The 19,413-nt window shown below is 36.1% G+C and overlaps 1 protein-coding gene and 2 long non-coding RNA genes across 19 annotated transcripts in view; all 3 read left to right on the forward strand.

Moving 5' to 3' along the window:
* IMMP2L (inner mitochondrial membrane peptidase subunit 2) overlaps positions 1–19,413 on the forward strand; it is a 917,103-nt gene that overhangs the window by 299,321 nt on the left and 598,369 nt on the right. The window lies entirely within an intron of this gene.
* Positions 3,708–8,761, forward strand: LOC145524599 (uncharacterized). Its single transcript, XR_014067701.1, has 2 exons — positions 3,708–5,854; positions 5,906–8,761. It is a non-coding gene; the product is annotated as an uncharacterized LOC145524599 (long non-coding RNA).
* Positions 9,725–14,428, forward strand: LOC145524602 (uncharacterized). The gene is made up of 2 exons (XR_014067704.1): positions 9,725–13,291; positions 13,920–14,428. It is a non-coding gene; the product is annotated as an uncharacterized LOC145524602 (long non-coding RNA).

Here is a 19,413-nt window from a genome sequence, read left to right on the forward strand (position 1 = left end):
CTAAACCAAAGGGCAAAAGGGACATTTAGATAAGGAGTAGCTTAAAAGAAAAATAGTTCTAACTTGGTTACACAAGACAAGAAGACTATCTCCTTAATCAGATCTTGTAGAATATACAAGGTAGTAATCATAGAGTAGCAACTAAGTAGGTACCCCTCCTTGGGTCAGGTCTGGGAGGGAAATGACGTTGTTGAGAGTTGGATAATGCACAGGGACTATTATGCTGTGCATTTACTTCAAAGTTCTATATTTTGAGAAGGGCGCTTTGAGCAGGAGACTTACTCACATTTACCCCATCCTTAAAGGCCCTGGAGAAATTGGCCACTATTGAATCCTTGTGATTTTATAGAATAGGTCAAGTTAAAGAAGTTAATGGAAATCTTTTGACCCACAAAATTATTATATTACACTACAAGTCAAGTGTTAACTAGAGAGGGCACATTTTCCACTGAGACTCACAACTCTTGGCCTCTTAGAATTTTTATTCTTGATTCCAAATATCAAATTTGTCATTTCAACCACATGCTTTATCATCTCCATGTGTGTTTACACTGAAATCAAAGATTAGTAAGTGATAATTTTTAAATAGCTATTTTTATCTACTGATTCACTAATTTAGGCTGGTATGGCTTTTATTAAACTCATGTACATGGGAAACTTTATCAATTGGGTAAATAGAAAATTTCTGTATATAATTTATCAGCTTCCTGGGTGGCTCAGCAGTAAAGAATCTGCCTGCAATGCAAGAGCTGCAGAAGCCATGTGCTTGATCCCAGGGTCAGGAAGATCCCCTGGAGGAGGGTATGGTAACCCACTCCAGTATTCTTGCCTGGAGCATCCCATGGACAGAGAAGCCTGGTGGGCTACAGTCTATAGGGTCGCAAAGAGTCAGACACGACTGAAGCGACTTAGCATGCACACATATATAATTTATATTCCTGTAATTTGTAATACCTGTTGCAATTGCATAGTTTTTTAGAGAAAACAATCCCTTTCTCACATATTTCACATAAAAACAACTAATTCTTGTAACTATTTTTCAGCAGTGCAATGCATTATGATTAAAATGTTTTGGGAAATAGGTGTATAAGGTGTAGAAAATATTGTTATGAAAAGATTCTTATTAATATAAATCTTTACTTGAGTTATAGGTATTCCCCCAAAATATCAAATCTGTTTTGCTTTTATTTAATATAGTCTTTTTAGACCAAGTCCAAAACAGTCCACCTTAATACTAGATTCTGCTCTGTAGTGAACTGGCCATAGGTGCAGTAGAGTTTGATCTCACTATTGCAGAATTCAGGTTGCAGTTTAGATAATTAATGTTTTGATTCTTCAGTTATCTGCTAGTAGCTCTAAGTACTATAAAATGAAATTTTAACATGTTAACTTAAAAATATGCTCTTATTTTCATAAAACCAGTATTTTTGAAGACATTGCTATAAAATGTCTATATGAGGGATTGCATAGAAGATACAAGATACACAAACATGAGAGGGTGCTTAGTGATTTATTGAAGACTTCCTGCTGTTTTGTGAACATTTGTTAACACATATTTGTGAGTATTTTACCCTTGATCTTATTTTGAATCAATTCACCTTTTTTCTTCTCAGATATTTACCTTGTACTTCTTTGTGATCAACCCACATTTGAGGGATGACAAGTGAACTGATCTTTAATTCATTTCTCCAAATATCTGCTTCATTCAAATTTGTGATAGAAGCACATAAGAACATTATCATTATTTTATTGATGTTCTGCAATTTATTTAGTAGCCTTCATGCCAGAGTGGTGGGGTTTAATAATAATACGTTATTGTACTAGGAAAAAATTTTAAAAAAACATGCTTTGTTTAATTATTGGTTCATAGGGCCTTTGGAAAAAAGTGTTTTAGCGATGTATAGGGGCATATATTTTGTACCAGAGTAATCATTCACTGTGTTGTTTAAGCAAGTAAGTTGCTTTAAATAAGCTCATAATGAGTTTTTAATTTATAGAGAAATGAATCAGTAGGGCAAAGAGAAGTGCAAAGTCTTAGAAGAATTTGCCTTGTATAATAATTGAAGAATCACTTGAGTAAAATCCCCACTGAACTAGCTTTTGTTGGATGAAAGAATGCAATTATATTAAAAATGAATACTTCAGTGTAATATGAAACCGATGCTGCCTGAATTATTATGTGCCAAATTAGGTTGCTGTAAACAATAACAAAATGGGTGATTGTGCAAATGAAAGCACTGAGTTATTTAAACTTGCTGTAGCACGTTTAATGAGATGCAGTGAAAGCAGAAAATGTTTAATTTAGTAACGGGTGACCTGAATCAATCTGTCCTACAGAATGACAGGCTTTGGATTAATTTTCAGTTAAAACAAAATAACTGAATAGTAACCACCCTTATTAATATATAATATAGACTATTACACATTATTCTCTTTTAGTAAGAGAAACGGCATCTTTCAGGAGGAATTTTAAGTTCCACATGAAACGCTGCTAACCAAATTAAGTCTTGTTTTTTTTTCCTTAGAGAATCTGGCAATGCTTTGTGTTTCTGGTTGGATTATATTAAGATCACAATCTAATAAACCCCTTGAAGGAAAAACTTACGGTATTTGTCTGGACTATAATTGTGTAAGTCTAGTCTATTTTATTAATTATAGGCAGAATAAGGTGATTAAATTAAAGTGTTAGACTCCTTTCATATTTAGACAGATCTGTGGAGTTGATGGTCTACCCAGGTATTTTTTAGTTAAATACCTGAAATAGCTTCTTGCCCTTGTGTTTACCTTCTTTTAGAGGCATCAGAATTTGGGAATTTTGAAAACTTCTTTCTCAGTGAGTGTGAATTCAGTATACCATGATATGTTTGGGCAATACAGGGCAGAGAGTTAAATTCTTAAAGGGCTGCTTTGCATCACTTGAGGGACACTCAGTTTTATGAGTTTCCTGTGATATGGAAAAGCACTTCACATTTTTACTCATATTAAAAAACTTTTCACTCTAGGCAGACTCTGTAAACAATGGACATAAAGTGAACATCTATGTGATAATGAGAAGCTGCAAGTATCTTTTAAAAATGAAACCATTTATTTGTGAAAGTGAAGTGCATTTTACTGCCTTAATCCTCCTTTAATGGGAGGTTTTCTTGATATATTTTACTCATTTGGAGTTGGTTTCCAAACTGAATTAGAAGAAATAACAGGTAGTATCTTACACAATGAACCAAAGTGTGTCCCAAAGGTCATACTTGTAACCACTTTAGTGTTAGGAATGTTATGATATTTCTGTGTCTAAATTCCACACAATTGTGTAAGTATGGCATTTTTATATAATACTGAATATTAGAGTCAAACATTATTTTTGCAAATTCAAAAATTATTATAGTTCACATGTGCAGCAGTTGGAGATGTGGGACCTTAAATCTGTTTGGTTTAAAGGCAAAATGAAGTTTTACAAATGCTGTTTTATTACTCTGTAACTTTGGTAAATAACTGTTTTTGTATTTAAAAACTTAATTAGCATAATACTTTAAATCAAAAAGAAGAGTAGAAGCTATTTTTTTTATGAGCTTGCTAGAATAATATCTAAATCAAGTGACTAACTCTTTTGTTTAAAGTAAAAACAATCTTGTTTTTCCAAAGAAACAGCAAAGTAGTGTTTAATCTCTGTGTGTAAATCACTGTGCTTTAGTTTCTTTTTGGAGAGAAAATTTTTCATGGTTTTATTCTTTTCAGTGATGAGGCTTTACACTGTTAGAACTATTGAATATCTCTAAAAATACAAGAAAAAGAAAAAAGGCAAAAGCTTTCTTGTCTCCAGAAACTTTCCTTGGTAATTGTGGCTTTGAATAATAGAATGCAGATAAAACTAGCATGCGGGAGTTATTTTCTAGTTAGAAACAGCATACGGATAACCTCTTCTTGCAAAGAATTTTAATGTTTAGTTAGAACTTTTGGTTTGAACAACGATTACTACAGGATGCTCTCTGTACTTTGATTGTCCTAGAAATGCTCATGTTAACCAGAGCCTGAGCTTTGAAATTAGTAGACCTCTTTTCAAATCCTTGCTCGTCTATCTGTGGCTCCTTTATTTTTTCGATCCTGCACCTTAGGGCTTACCCTTCTTGAGGCTGATTTTTTTCTTCACTTGAAAACTTGTGTTCATAATTCATAACCCACAGAGTTTTATTAGGGCAAAGTGGCAAATATGTGAAAGTTTTGTTAATTATATACTGTAATATTATTGTATATTATGAGATGGCACTCTATAAAGATATAATGAATCATTTTAAGAGGAGAATTTCTTTGTGCGGTGATCTACACCTTCCTTTCTCTGATACCATTCCTTTGTTCCCCTAAGGTTATACTCTGAGCTTTTCAAACACTGCATTTAAAATTGCGGCTGTTAATATTGTACTTGTAATATGTTTGAGAAAACATTCTAACCTCATGGAAAATATGGTATTTAATTTGTGGTTGAATTATCTTTTTTTATGATACTTGCAGTACTTTTGGAAGAGAAATTAGTTTCAGTATTGGCACCCATGTTGATCACTATGGGACAAATGCTTTAAAAATGTTTTGATAATAAGCTTTTAAGTTAAGTTTCCTCCATGTCTTTTCACGGCTTGAAGTGCATTTCTTTTTGGTGCTGAAAAAGATTCTATTGTCTGGATGGACCACAGTATACTTATTCATTCGCCTACTGAAGTATATCTTGGTTGATTCTAAGTTTTGGCAATTGTGAATAAAGTTCATGAGGCTTTTGTGTGTACAAAGGTTTTTATTACTTTGAGTGAATTCCGAGGTATTTGATTGCAACATTTACACTCAACTATGATTATAAGTAAAACAAGCTTTGAATCCCAGTTTTAAGGGAAATATGAATTCCTAACAAAGAATCCCATTGTTCCCATTAGTAGGTCTATTTACAAAAATCCAGTTACTATTATATTTTGGGGTTTTAAAAATAAAAGTGTGTGGAAATGGACAAAAAAATGTACTCGTGGTGGTGTTTATAATAGTAAGGGCTGTTAGAGTACAGGTGGAATTGCTTATAGATCTAAAAGTTTGATCAGTCCAGAATTATTTGATGTATTAGTTTGGAATATAGATTTAAAATGGGCTTCCCAGGTGGCACTAGTGGTAAAGAACCCAATCTGCCAGTGCAGGAGACTTAAGAGACCTGGGTTCATTCCCTGGTTTGGGAAGATCCCCTGGAGAAGGGCATGGCGACACACTCCAGTATTCTTGTCTGGAGAATCCCATGGACAGAGGAGCCTACCAGGCTCCACGTCCATAGAGTTGCAAAGAGTTGGACACGACTGAAGTGACATAGCACACAGGCACATAGATTAAAAATAGAAAGTGATTATATCTGAGTATGGGATCATTAAAATTTTTGACATCATATTACTAGAATTTCATTGGAGAGTTGCGTATAAGCTTGGTATGTGAAATCAGCATTGATAAGAGCTGAAAATTGTTTTCCAGAAACAAAATGTACAGACTAGATAAGCATTTGTAAGTAACTTGATTTTTTTTTTTTGTATATAAAATGTTAATACTTTGAGCTCATCAATTATACAATAAACTAGTATTAGGTATGCTGACAGTCCACTGTGAGGATTAAAATAGTACTGTGAGTACAGTACTGGGGAGTGAAATGTCCTATTTCAGAGGAGTTTTTCATCCATGAAATAGGATCCTGTGTTCATTTCTGTTTACCAGATCAGAGATTGATAGGTGAATTCAAAAATGTTCCATATTGGCTATGGTCTGTATCTGTAAGCTTTCCTCTTTGCAGATTTGCATATATTCAGAGGCTTTTAAGATCATTCAGGAATACTTACTTTAAGTATTAGAAGGACTAATACTTACTTTTAAGATCATTCAGGAATACTTTCAGGACCATCAACTTTGAGATGAGAAAATTCAAACCAAACAAAGGCAGATTTCTGCCAAAATGAGAACACAACAGGTTGCCTTACTTTTCTCTACCATTAATAGCCACCAAAGCAAATTTTTATCACTCAGAAATTTCTTCCAATGAAGGTATTTGGGGAAATATGTTAGCTCAAATCTGAGATGACTTGTTACCTGTGCTCTGTGTCTTAATGAATTTCTTCTAAGCGGTCTTGCAATCTGTGGAGTTAGATAATTTCTGAAAATATTTTTGTATGGTACTTTAATGTTTTGAGAAACATTTATTTAGTTGCCATGAAAAATTAATGTATTTCACCTATGAATCTTGATTGCTGGTTTTCTTTAAATAAATGTTAAGTCAGGGTGTACTGCACCTAAAATTCTGCCAGGTAATGGTTTGGGAGACTGAGTTATCATAGACCTTCTGAGTTCACTACGGGCCCCTTTGGGCCTGTTCACTTGCTTATATTGATATTACTTGCCTAGCTTTTTGAAAGGATTGACTTCTGTGAGCTTTTAGATAAAGTTGGATGTAGCAGGTTTTGAGAGCTTTAATACAAGTTGATACAGACTTTGTGATTCTTGGTAAATTTGACCCAGTAAGTTTGTATGATTTTGCTGAAACACAATCTTTAGATCACCCTGACAAAAGCTCTTGGAAGGAGTCCCTCCATATATCATTGATGTTGCTTGTCATGACCTTGGCCTTGCCTTTCTCTGAAGGGCTTTAGTTTCTGGTAGTCCCCACAGCCAAACAGAATCACATCTGACTTCTTACCTCTGAGTCTTGCATGTTCTCCTGTCTGGAGCACACGCCCACCCTCGTTTATCGGGCTTCACATTGTCCTCCTCCTCCATGGACAGCCTTCCTCGTCTCCCTCTTCTTAGCTTGCTCACCATGCCTGGCTGAGGACACTTTAAGACCTGGCAGGTGCCATCTTTGTTTCACTCTACATCTACTTTCTGCAGGTGAATATTCATTAAGTAAATGATTCTGAAGTTTTTCTGGTGTCATTTATGTGTCATAATTCCCTCATATCTCTGACCTTTAGGTAGTTTATGTTTGGGGAAGCGTTTCATTTTAGTGGAGAAATGACAAATCTCCCCCAACCGTGCCCTACAACATACCCCCTTTTCCTCCCCTAAAGCCCCTTCCTTGCTTCCTGTAAATACTCTAGGCAAGACCTTTTATCACAAATAATTGTATTGTATTATAATGTCTTTTATCTTCCATATTCTCTTTCTTACCATATTTTCCACTTAAAGTTGAAATTATTTGTAGAAATTAGAGGAAGCCTAGGTCATAGTAGTAAAAGTTTTGCAAGGTTTTGATGCTCATCATATTTTTACTTTAAAAAAAACATTTTTATACAAATTCTAAATATTCATTCTTGTAAATAATGACATTGTCAATCTTGGAAGCTAGTAACTTTTTAAACATATTTTCAGCAAGACTAAGATTTTAGAATAATGCTCGATAGAAAACACCATTTTCTAATGCTTAGGACTTGAAAAACTACATGAATCAGAAACAATATCAAAAGATATCTCTGAATAATTATCTGCATATTGTGCCAATGTTACTAATCTTAAGTAGATACTTCATGGGTTCTCAAAAATAGGATTTTAATTTAAATGCTTAAAATGTCCAATTTAGCATTGGCTTCAAGCCTAATGCAACATTGGAGCCTCATATTATTCTTCAGAGACTGGTATTCTTATTCTCTTCTGCTTTACATCCCAAATTATCCCCTACCTCTTTTCCCTTTTCCAATGGCAAAAGTTTTCCATTAACTTTAATCTTCTCAAATTGTGTGACAACTATTTAAAATACCCCTGTGACAACATTTAGGATGCTTCTTCATCAGTCATACTACTTCGTATCTCTGTAATCTGTTTGTCAAATCTGAGTTTATACTTGACTGAGAATTTTTTTCACTGGCATATTTCTAATAGCCCATAAACACTCATAAACATGGGTGCACACATGCACAGACCTGCACACTCTTTGACTTCATTTGCTTTGTTGATTGATGATGCTTACCTTTTGCATGATATGTAATGATCCCTACCACCAGATGAATAAACCATTGCTTCAGTTTAACTCATTCCTGATGGAGAGAATCCTGTATGTGAATGTGGAATAGAAAGGAAGATCATTCTTTGTACTCTTGAATGACCTACTTTAAGAAGCGATGGTTTGTGAGATCCCTAGATAGATTCTCCTCTCCTTTTCTTAAAGCAAATTCTGTTTCTCTTTTCTGTTCTTGTGACAGCTTTTTACAGATGTGAGATGATTTGTTAGGAGAGAGTGTACTAGGTGGGCCTTTGGAACAGAGCTTGTATTAGGGAACACAACTCAAGAAGAAAGCAGTTGATAGAGTGGCATTATGTTTTTAGATAGAAGATGGAAGTTCAATAGAAATAGTACTATCCTCTCAGATGGATAGTTTTTTATCTTTAGAAGCAGTTTGTCAATTTTTAGTAACAAGAAGCAGATGTGTGGAGTTGAGTTTTATACTTCTCTAACGTTGAAAGTTTTAATTCTGTAACAGATATAAGATCCTTGTCATATAGGATTGTAGCCCAATATAGTGAGGACTTTAAGAACTGTTGCTGAAATAACTACTCGATGCAAGAATATCAACCTTGACAGCTTGGAAATTTGCTAGTGCAGAGTACACTCCTGGCAGGGTGCTGCAGGGTGCTTCAGTTATGTTACAGGTTTTAATTCTATAAGAGGTTTAGATTGAGGATTACTAGTGATGGTGAACACTTACAGCATATTAAGTATTTCATAATTAAGCATATTAATAAATGCATATTCCATAATAAAAAATATTTCTAGAATGATTGAATGGCAAGCGAACAAGGCAATGTCACGTTTAAAAGATGCTGTTTTTCTGAAGCAAACTGCTATCTACTTGAGGTAAAAAGAATATGGCAGGCTTTTTTTGTAACACTCTTTTTCACTTTTAGACACTTGAGTCACAAGGAAAAGTGCACAAAAAGAGATTTGTTATAGGACAAAAAATATCATATGGTCTTCTTTTTCTTCCCTGGTAAAATACAGCTTACTAAATGTAACAAAATAAGAAATGGTTATAGAAGACAGGATGATGGGTTGTTTCAAAATAATTGAGTCATTGTGGAAGATAACAGTATGTCAGAGTCCAAACTTAATTAGCTGAGGAACATGCGCATTATTTCTGTTTGCTTTTTGGAGAAATTCTAACATATTTCCGTTCTTAGCTGCTCAGATTTGCTATTCTTCTATCAGTAGTCATGGTCTAGCTGTGCTTTTGTCTTTGGTTGAATTGAAAGAGCATTTAGAGTGATCATCAGACACGTCTGGCAATTTGGTAATGCAGGAGGCCTTCAGAAGGAAGAGCAATTAAAAGAAACGAAAAGCCCCCAGCTAGCATATTTGCATGACACGAGTGACTCACTCAGTGAACTGTAACTAATACACAAAGAACACGGGTGGTTTAGATTAATGAATTGTTCTTTGAGTCCTGTTAGGTTTTCTTTCACCCCTTCAGTAACTGCTCTCCCCACTGTTCCTTTATCTAGGCCCCTGGATCGTGAAGTATTGCTGCCATGCAGTTCCCTTTTGTTTTCTTTTATGCTCTAGAGTTGGAACTGTGAAAGGCAGCTTCATTTATTGTTTAGTTGAATCAGAATGATTGCAATTCCACAAACAAATTGGACTTCAGTTAGGGGTGCTTTGTCATAAATAATCTTGAAAGAGATTGGATTCTTTCCTAGCTGATATACTTTAGCCGTGTGTTAAAATCAGCATCCCAAAGAGACTGATTTATTGCTAGTCTGAGTGATAGCTGAGCAGCACACGCCTGTCCTCATCCTGCTCTCTTTTGGTGTCTCTTTCCCTAAAGTATATTCAGCGGTAGTTTATGGTAAGGGAGACAAATATTCTATTTTCTCTATTATCCTTTTTAATTTAGCCTTCACTTCAAAACAAAACAGTTCTACAATGCACAACCCTTTCAGTAAACACTTCTTCATTATCTGGAAAGAAATCTGTTTCACAGATTGATTAAGGGCATTTTTCGTAGTAGAGTCAGGTGGATCATATTTTCCAAATAGAATGTTAGGACATTTTAAAATTTAACATGTTTTCCCTACAGGCTTCAAATAGCTAAACAATAATCGTGAACACCTATTTTCATTGACTGTAAAATTTGTTTTTTTGTCCATTATATTTATTTTGTTTCAAGTTATTTGATGCTAGAAATCATCTGGAGGCATAGAAAATCTGGTAGTTGCCTCCTTGGTGGGAAAGATATATATGTGTATATATGTATGTGTATGCATATAAACATATTTATATATGTGTGTATAAATGTACTTTGTACCTCTGTATGAAGATATTAAAAGTGAAAAACAGTATTCATTCGACTAGACCTTGGTCCTTAGCTATAAATGCCATAATAAGTAGCACTTTGCTTTCTTGATTCATAAATGCTGTGGTCAGTTATACTCTGTCAGTAACAATCATTTCATGTAAATCGGATAATGGCATTAATTGGCATTAATATTTTTAATTGTTTTATTCATGCTTGATGCTTTATATGTGTTATTTAACTTGAAGCAGATATTATCTCCTTTCTTTCAGATGAGAAATTTAACATTTAGAACTGTTAAATGACTTACCCTCAAATCATACAGCTAGTAAGTTGTAGAGACAGAATTTACATCTGTGTTTGTCTAGCTCCAAAGCTTGCATATTTCATTTTTGCCTTCAACTTACTGTCTTGTGTAGAGATAAAATTTTGATGAAGCTGATCATATTTTCTATTTGATATGTGATACAAACCAATGATGAGTGTGTTTAAGGTGATCTTTTTTTTTTGCAAAGATCTACTTATACACTGGAATTATTTTCCACAAATGAGGCATACCCATGGTAACTTAAAGTATATTAACAGATATTTCAGATGAATATATTCTTATTGGTAATACTCAAAAGCATATTTAATAGTTTTAGAAAATAAGATGCAAATATTAGTCAAATGTTTGTCTAATTCAAACATAAAAACATAAGGTATTGTTATATCAAGGGGTTCCAAGCAAGAGTGTGCGGATAAAATAGTAGGATTGACTTGCGCCAGATGTGCTCAGGGATTACGGTTGTAGCACGTGTGTTTTAGGTGCTCTATGGTTTACATTTTAAAACCATTTAGTGTTTATAAGACATAATGTCTGAGTAGGTCTTATATCTAATACATAGTTCATTGTGGCAGAGATTCAGGAGTGGGGATTGGGGTGGGTGATGACGTTTAATTTTTCTGATATCAAACTAGCATGCTTGAAAGAGAAATTTAGCAAAGCTAATTGGAGTGACTACCAATATTATAAATTAGGTCCATAGCTTAGACCTATGAGTACTAGCCTTTATAACAGACTTGACAGCAACACAAATCTGTTAAAGAAAATATAACTGTTCCTGACATGAAATAATGGGATTGTCATATATACAACACATTGTGCAGTTTTTCCTTTTAATTACTATATGAGAACAAAATCATGTTTTGCAGCTGGCCCTTCTTCATTTTCATTTGCCTTAACTAAATCTCACACCTAGGAGTTTGAAACATGACAGACAACAGGTGTGAATCTGTACTAATAATTGACTGTAGTTCCTGCCCTTCCTTTAAAAATTGGCTATGTTGTAAACATCTGTAATACTAATCAAGACAGCCTTTTCCCCTATGTGTTTAATGTTTTCCAAACCATGGTTAGATGCTATGTCTGAATCAAATCACAAACTCTAGTCAGGTTATTAAATTACTCTTGCTAGGAGAATAGATTTTAAAGGAATGATGAGTTTCAGTCAGTTAAGCGCAGCTGGCAAGCAGCCATTCATTATGGCATAGTGTGACATTGATTTTTGACTAGAAGAAAAGGAAGCATAGCAGTAACTCTGTATCCTTAAGGAAACATTCTATATTATCGATGTACTTTGTTTCCTTAAAAGCCACTACCAAAACTTTATTCAAATTGAATTTTGATTGTACTAATAAGGAAACCTATTCATCGTTGAAGTCAAAACATTCATTATTATGAAAATAAGATGCTAATCCCAGACTATTACCTTAGCAACTATTTCTACCCCTCTTCCTTAAGGACACAAGACACAAGGTGTTTTATTATAGGCAAGAGCTTTTTTTTTTTTAGCAAAAATTACAAAATACTCATAATTACCTATAGTAGGAACACATGGGCTGACTCATTGTGCAGATTAAATAGACTATTGAAGCAAACTCAGTTGATTTGGCTCATTTTTTTTTCTCCTACATTTTCTCCAGTGATTACTGCTCTCATCTACTTGCCAAATTGATGGAAATTGGCAGTAAAAAATAAGCAGTTGAAAATGTGGGAGATTAAGTTTTCTGAATTTCATAGAGGGTCATCAGAGGGAAAGATTACGAAAAGAGTTGGTCTTACTGGGTTGACAGGATGCATCATAAGTTGTCTCTTCTCAGTTACAATCACCTAGACCTAATTTTAGAAACCTCGCCTTAAGAGAGTTATTTTTATTTTCCAGATTTTGATAAATGTGGTGGGTTCCACAAAGAAGATGTTTGCGATTCTTGCATGATGTATCTTTGTCTTGTCATTAAATGTCAGAACCTTAGATTCAAATTGTATTAAAAGTGAAAATTGATGGTGGAAAGTGGTACAGTGTTTAATTTGCATAAATTAGGTCATGTGGAAAGTAGGGTCTAGGATACTGAATGTTGGCTTTGAGATCTGATCATACTGAAAGCTATTCACAATAAAGTCTATTTGCGTAAGGCAAATAAGTGAGGGAGGTGGTTTCAGGATAGCAGGTAGTATTTACTCACAGCTGTAGCTTGGATAGCACACTGACTATAGAATAGTGTTGAAAGTAATGGAGATTTGAGCCAGTCATTCTCCTTCCAATTGGCAGAGACCTGGAATGAGTCCAGATTTGGGTATGAGAAAGATGTTCTAAGGCGGAGGCACTGAAAGGGCTGCTGCTACTTTGGGCTTAGTGACAACAAGGCTGATTCATCTTCTTCAGCTCGATTGGGAGGGGGTGCATCTTGATCTTCTCTACTCCTCCTCCACTCTGATAATGGAAGCTACAACAACTGCAGTTGTGGCTAGTACACTGCACACATTCCAACTTAATTTTCAGAATAATTCTGAAAGATAGTTGTTACTCTTATTTTTACAGATGTGAAAATTAAGATTCAGAGGATATAAGGAATTTAATCAAGGTCATTCAGCTCATAAGTGGCACAATTTGCACTCAAACTAGGTCTGTCTGATTGCAAGCCCTTGATTTTTTGATGCACTATGCTGCTGCTGCTGCTGCTAAGTCGCTTCAGTCATGTCCGACTCTGTGCGACCCCATAGACAGAAGCCTACCAAGCTCCTCTGTCCCTGGGATTTTCCAGGCAAGAACACTGGAGTGGGTTGCCATTTCCTTCTCCAATGCATGAAAGTGAAAAGTGAAAGTGAAGTCGCTCAGTCATGTCTGACTCTCAGCGACCCCATGGACTGCAGCCCACCAGGCTCCACCGTCCATGGGATTCTCCAGGCAAGAGTACTGGAGTGGGGTGCCATTGCCTTCTCCATTGATGCACTATACACTATTACAAATTATCAAAAAAAAAACGTTTTTTTCTCCATAACATGTCTATATTGGTTCAGCTCTCTGTTCAGCTTTTATCATAGAAATCATTTTCTCACAGAAATATTTTATCTTTTAAGAGATCCTGGAGAAGGCAATGGCAACCCACTCCAGTACTCTTGCCTGGAAAATCCCATGGACGGAGGAGCCTGGTAGGCTGCAGTCCATGGGGTCGGTAAGAGTGGGACAAGACTGAGCGACTTCACTTTAACTTTTCACTTTCACGCACTGGAGAAGGAAATGGCAACCCACTCCAGTGTTCTTGCCTGGAGAATCCCAAGGTCCGGGGAGCCTGGTGGGCTGCCGTCTATAGGGTCGCACAGGGTCGGACACGACTGAAATGACTTAGCATCATCAGCAGCAGCAGCTGTTCTCTTAGTTTCACTTTTTTCATTTGGATGAGTGTAATATTTTTATCTCATTTTTTTCTTTTTTTGCATTTATAGGTGTGGTTAGGATGGTATAAATAAAATATGTTGTTTTTGCTAAAACAACAACAACAGCAACAACAACAAAAGAGATCCTTATCAGTCAAATCCTTCTTTTAGGTCATATGGGATGGGGGCTTAAAAGACAGGCAACTGCTGGAATTCTGTTTCTAGACTGACCCTGGAATCAGTGCTGCCCTGTTTTATCTGTCTCTACAAGCAAGAAGGTGATACCTTCCTGCCTCTCCAATCTCACTGGCTTTTATAGTATTAATTATTGAGTATTTGCTATATATAAGACTGATATGTAGTATTAATAAATCATGAAAGAAGAAGAAAAAGAAAGAGGAAGGAAAAAAGAAATTTGTTGGTTTGGGGGAAAAAAAAAAACAAACTGCTATATTTAAAACTGCTTCTCAGGTGGCTCAGTGGTAAAATATCTGCCTGCCAAGCAGGAGACGCACGTTTGATCCCTGCGTCAGGAAGATCTCCTGGAGAAGAAAATGGCAATTCACTCCAATATTCTTGCCTGGGAAATTCCATGGACAGGGGAGCCTGATGGGCTACAGTCCATGGTGTCACGACTTAGCAACTAAACAACATTTAAAATGGATAACCAACAAAGACCTACTAATAGCACAGGGAACTCTGTTCAGTGTTATGTGGCAGCCTGGATGGCAGGAGAGTTCAGGGGAGAATGCATACACGTATATGTATGGCTGAGTCCCTTTGCTCTCCACCTGAGGCTATAACAACATCATTAATTGGCTATATTTCAATATAAAATAAAAAGTTTAAAATTATGTTTAAAAACTTATTGGTTTTGGAAATTGAACATTTCAGAGACAGACTGGGGTTACTTGAGAACCTGCCTTTCCAGTCTGTTTCTGCTGTGCTGTGCTATATTTCCCACTGAGCTGAGGTCTCCCCAGGTGACAGCTCCTGAGCTCATATATAGCTAAGTGATTTTTCTCTTCTTTTTTTTTTTTAAAGCCCCCCAAATGAGCCAGTATGGTGAATTAACTAGGAAAGAATGTATGCATTTCTGTGAGATTTGTAAGTTATTTTTATTGGTGTTTGTGAATCCTTCAATTTGAAGATACTTTGTTCCTGACATTCTAAATTCTTTCCAGGTCCACAGAAACAAATATGCTGGCAAAAATTCTATATCCTAACTCTTCGCTAAATTTCGTAAGAATAATTGAAGTGTTGTATATAGATTCACTTTTTTCTGTCTACACTTAAAACTGTGAGGAGAACAGTTGTAAGAATATTAGGCATTTATTCATTCATTCCACATTTATTATTTATTTTGTATCGTGTGTGATATTAAATTTTCAGGTGTGAGAAAATGATTTTGTTTAGTCAAGGATTTTATTTTTTAGTTTTTTGCCCCCGTTTTCCATTTTGAATTGTTTTAAAATTCAAATTGACTTAATAGAGGGCTCTCTGAAATCTGGCAGTATTCCCTATTGAAAAAAATCACCATGCTTGACAGTTGTATCCTATGATACTGGGTGAGAAATTCTCAGAGAAGTATCTCAATTATTTTCAAAGTGTCTCCACTTAAAGAACTTTTAAATGAACATTGTAATGCATATTTATTTATTGTTCTTTGGCTTTATTTTACTCACCTACTCAGTCATATTTGATTCATTTGTTTTTACTTAATAAATATTTACTAAGCCCCTAAAATAAGTGTTGCTCTTAAAAGATCAAATTGATGTGGATATTTCCCTTATGACTCTTACATTGTATTAGGGAAGACAGATTAAACAAAGAAGTACAGTAAGGTGACAGTTTTTACATGCATGCATGCTCAGTTTTGTCCAACTCTTTGTGACCCCATGGACTGTAGCCAGCGAGGCTCCTCTGTCCATGGGATTCTCCAGGCAAGAATATTGGAGTAGGTTGGCATTTCCTACTCTAGCAAAGATCATGAGAAAAGAACAGTGCATGATGAGAGAGGCAGCAAGCAGGGAGGGCTTGCTTAATATTCCCCTACACGGGGAATATTTAGAAAACTGAGCAGAGACCTGATGGATGCTTAAGAGTTATTTAGCTTCATAGAGATTTGGAAGAAAGCCTGTGTAAATTCAGTTATCTGCCCGTATTCACAGATTTTATATCTGAGGATAAGAATGGCCAGCTGTACTGTGTCATTTTATATACAGGTAGTGGACTTGAGATTTGCAGATTTTATTAACCATGATGATTCTAGAACCAGTCTGCAGCTGATACTGCAGAGCACTGTATCCTAAGGAATGTATGGATGTGAGAGTTGGATTATAAAAAAGCTGAGCACCGAAGAATTGATGCTTTTGAACTGTGGTGTTGGAGAAGACTCTTGAGAGTCCCTTGGACTGCAAGGAGATCCAACCAGTCCATCCCAAAGGAAATCAGTCCTGAATATTCATTGGAAGGACTGATGCTGAAGCTGAAACTCCAATATTTGGCCACCTGAGGCGAAGAACTGACTCACTGGAAAAGACCCTGATGCTGGGAAAGATTGAAGGCAGGAAGACGAGGGGATGACAGAGGATGAGATGGTTGGAGGGCATCACTGACTCAATGGACATCAGTTTGAGTAAACTCTGGGAGTTGGTGATGGACAGGGAGGCCTGGCGTGCTGCAGTCCATGGGGTCGCAAAGAGTCTGACATGACTGAGAGACTAAACTGAACTACCTGTATGCAGGTCAGGAAGCAACAGTTAGAACTGGACATGGAACAACAGACTGGTTACAAATAGGAAAAGGAGTACGTCAAGGCTGTATATTGTCACCCTGCTTATTTAACTTATATGCCGAGTACATCATGAGAGACACTGGGCTGGAAGAAGCACAAGCTGGAATCAAGATTGACGGGAGAAATATCAATAACCTCAGATATCCAGATGACACCACCCTTATGGCAGAAAGTGAAGAAGAACTAAAGAGCCTCTTGATGAAAGTGAAAGAGGAGAGTGAAAAAGTTGGTTTAAAGCTCAACATTCAGAAAACTAAGATCATGGCATTTGGTCCCATCACTTCATGGTAGATAGATGGGGAAACAGTGGAAACCGTGTCAGACTTTATTTTTTTGGGCTCCAAAATCACTGCAGATGGTGATTGCAGCCATGAAATTAAAGACACTTACTCCTTGGAAGTAAAGTTATGACCAACCTAGACAGGATATTAAAAAGCAGAAACACTGCTTTGCCAACAAATGTCCGTCTAGTCAAGGCTATGGTTTTTCCAGTGGTCATGTATGGATGTGAGAGTTGGACTATAAAGAAAGCTGAGCTCCGAAGAATTGATGCTTTTAAACTGTGGTGTTGGAGAAGACTCTTGAGAGTCCCTTGGACTGCAAGGAGATCCACCCAGTCCATCCTAAAGGAGATCAGTCCTGGGTGTTCATTGGAAGGACTGATGTTGAAGCTGAGACTCCAATACTTTGGCCACTGGATGCAAAGAGCTGACACATTGGAAAGCACCCTGATGCTAGGAAAGATTGAGGCAGGAGGAGAGGGGGACGACAGAGGATGAGATGGTTGGATGGCATCATCGACTCGATGGCCATGGGTTTGAGTGGATTCCAGGAGTTGGTGATGTACCGGGAGGCCTGGCGTGCTGTGGTTCATGGGGTCGCAAAGAGTCGGACATGACTAAGCGACTAAACTGAAGTGAAGGAGGGAAAGAACTGGACTTTTTGGAAGAACCAAAGACCTGTGTGGCCATTAAGAGTAAAGGTTAAATGTACAAAAGATAAGGTTTGCCATTTGACTTTCATCTGTAAGTATGAAGTTTACTAAGCTTTCGTGCAAAAAAGCTTGGACTTCCCAGAAGGTGCTAGTGCAGGTTTGCCAATGCAGGTTAGACATAAAAGACACCAGTTGGATCCCGGGGTCTGTAAGTTCCCTGGAGTAGGCGTGGCAACCCACTCCAGTATTCTTTCCTGGAGAATCCTATGGACAGAGAAGCCTGCTGGGCTCCAGTCCATGGGGTTGCAAAAGTGTCAGACATGACTGAGCGACTAACACTTTCACTTTTAAATATCAGAATAATTTACCTTAACCATTTGAAAAATGGAGACAGGTTAGTGTTAGGTTAGTTATCAGTTTTTAAATACTTGGAAAGATAGACCAAGTACTTTGATTGTTGTAAGAGTTGTGAACAATTTTTTGTTTTCTTTTATAAGTATTTTTCCTTTTTTTTTTGTGTGTATACACCCACACCGCTTATTTAGCTGTTTTTCTTTTAAAAAGATATTTCTTATATTGTTTATTAAGTGTTTTGGAAGATATTAAAATTTTTATTTGCCTACCATATTATCTTCATAAAGGCAGGGTGGAGATAACTTCCACTTTTGCTTTATTGAGTTATCATCGTGCAAAATGAAAACCCAAGTCTTCTTCCAAATTACTGTTTTAAACTGCTAAAGTAAAACAAAAGAACAAAAGACACGTTAACCTCTGCATTTGTAGGTGTGCGTCAATGTGATTCTTTCAGGGACAGTGTCATCGTTAAACAGTGTAACCAAAATATTTTAATTAAAGAGCTTCTGGAAGTGAGTGTATTTTGTAGCTTGTTTATTGTGTTTTGTATGTCATTACCCCAAGTTATTAACTGCTTTATTGTGATATTTATTATTATTATAAAGTATTCCAGTTGCATTCATTTGTTAAACTAACTCCTCTTAAGTTCTGCTTTGTGGTCCCAAGTATGGTCTTGAGAATGAATGTTTTTGTCCCTCAATGTTACTTGAAATTCTTTATTGCTTGGGTTTGAATATATTTAAATTTAAAAGTTTAAATTTCAGTATTTTCTGTTTATTCCTTCCAAGGACTTCGTTTGTGGCTCAGCTGATAAAGAATCCATCTGAAATGCTGAAATACAGAAGACTTGGTTCAACCTCTGGGTTGGGAACATCCCCTGGAGAAGGAAATGGCTACCCACTCCAGTATTCTGGCCTAGAGAATTCCATAGACTGTATAGTCCATGGGTTTGCAAAGAGTCGGAAACAACTGAGAAACTTTCACTTTATTCCTTCCAAACTCTAATATATTACTAGTTGACTAATCTGATAAAATAGTGAAGGAGAATACATTTACTAGTTAATGTTTAATGTCTTGCACCTTAATTAATGCTTTCACTACTTTAAAACCAAAGGAATAACAAATGCAATAGAGTATTATTATGAATTGAACTTAAGATCTCTAGAATATATACATATTTCACAACTTTTTCTTAATTCTTATCTCTTAAGTACTGTTTTACGCTAGACATATTATCATAAAAATGGTGTTTTTGCCACTCTGCTATTCTATCTGATTGCTATGGCAGATTTCTTATCTGAACTCCTGGCTTCATTTAATTATCTGTCTGACATCTCCACTTGTC

Source organism: Giraffa tippelskirchi, chromosome 10 (genome assembly GCF_054371585.1).
Source record: "Giraffa tippelskirchi isolate mGirTip1 chromosome 10, T2T-mGirTip1v1.2.pri, whole genome shotgun sequence".
NCBI classification, from domain to species: Eukaryota; Metazoa; Chordata; class Mammalia; order Artiodactyla; family Giraffidae; genus Giraffa; species Giraffa tippelskirchi.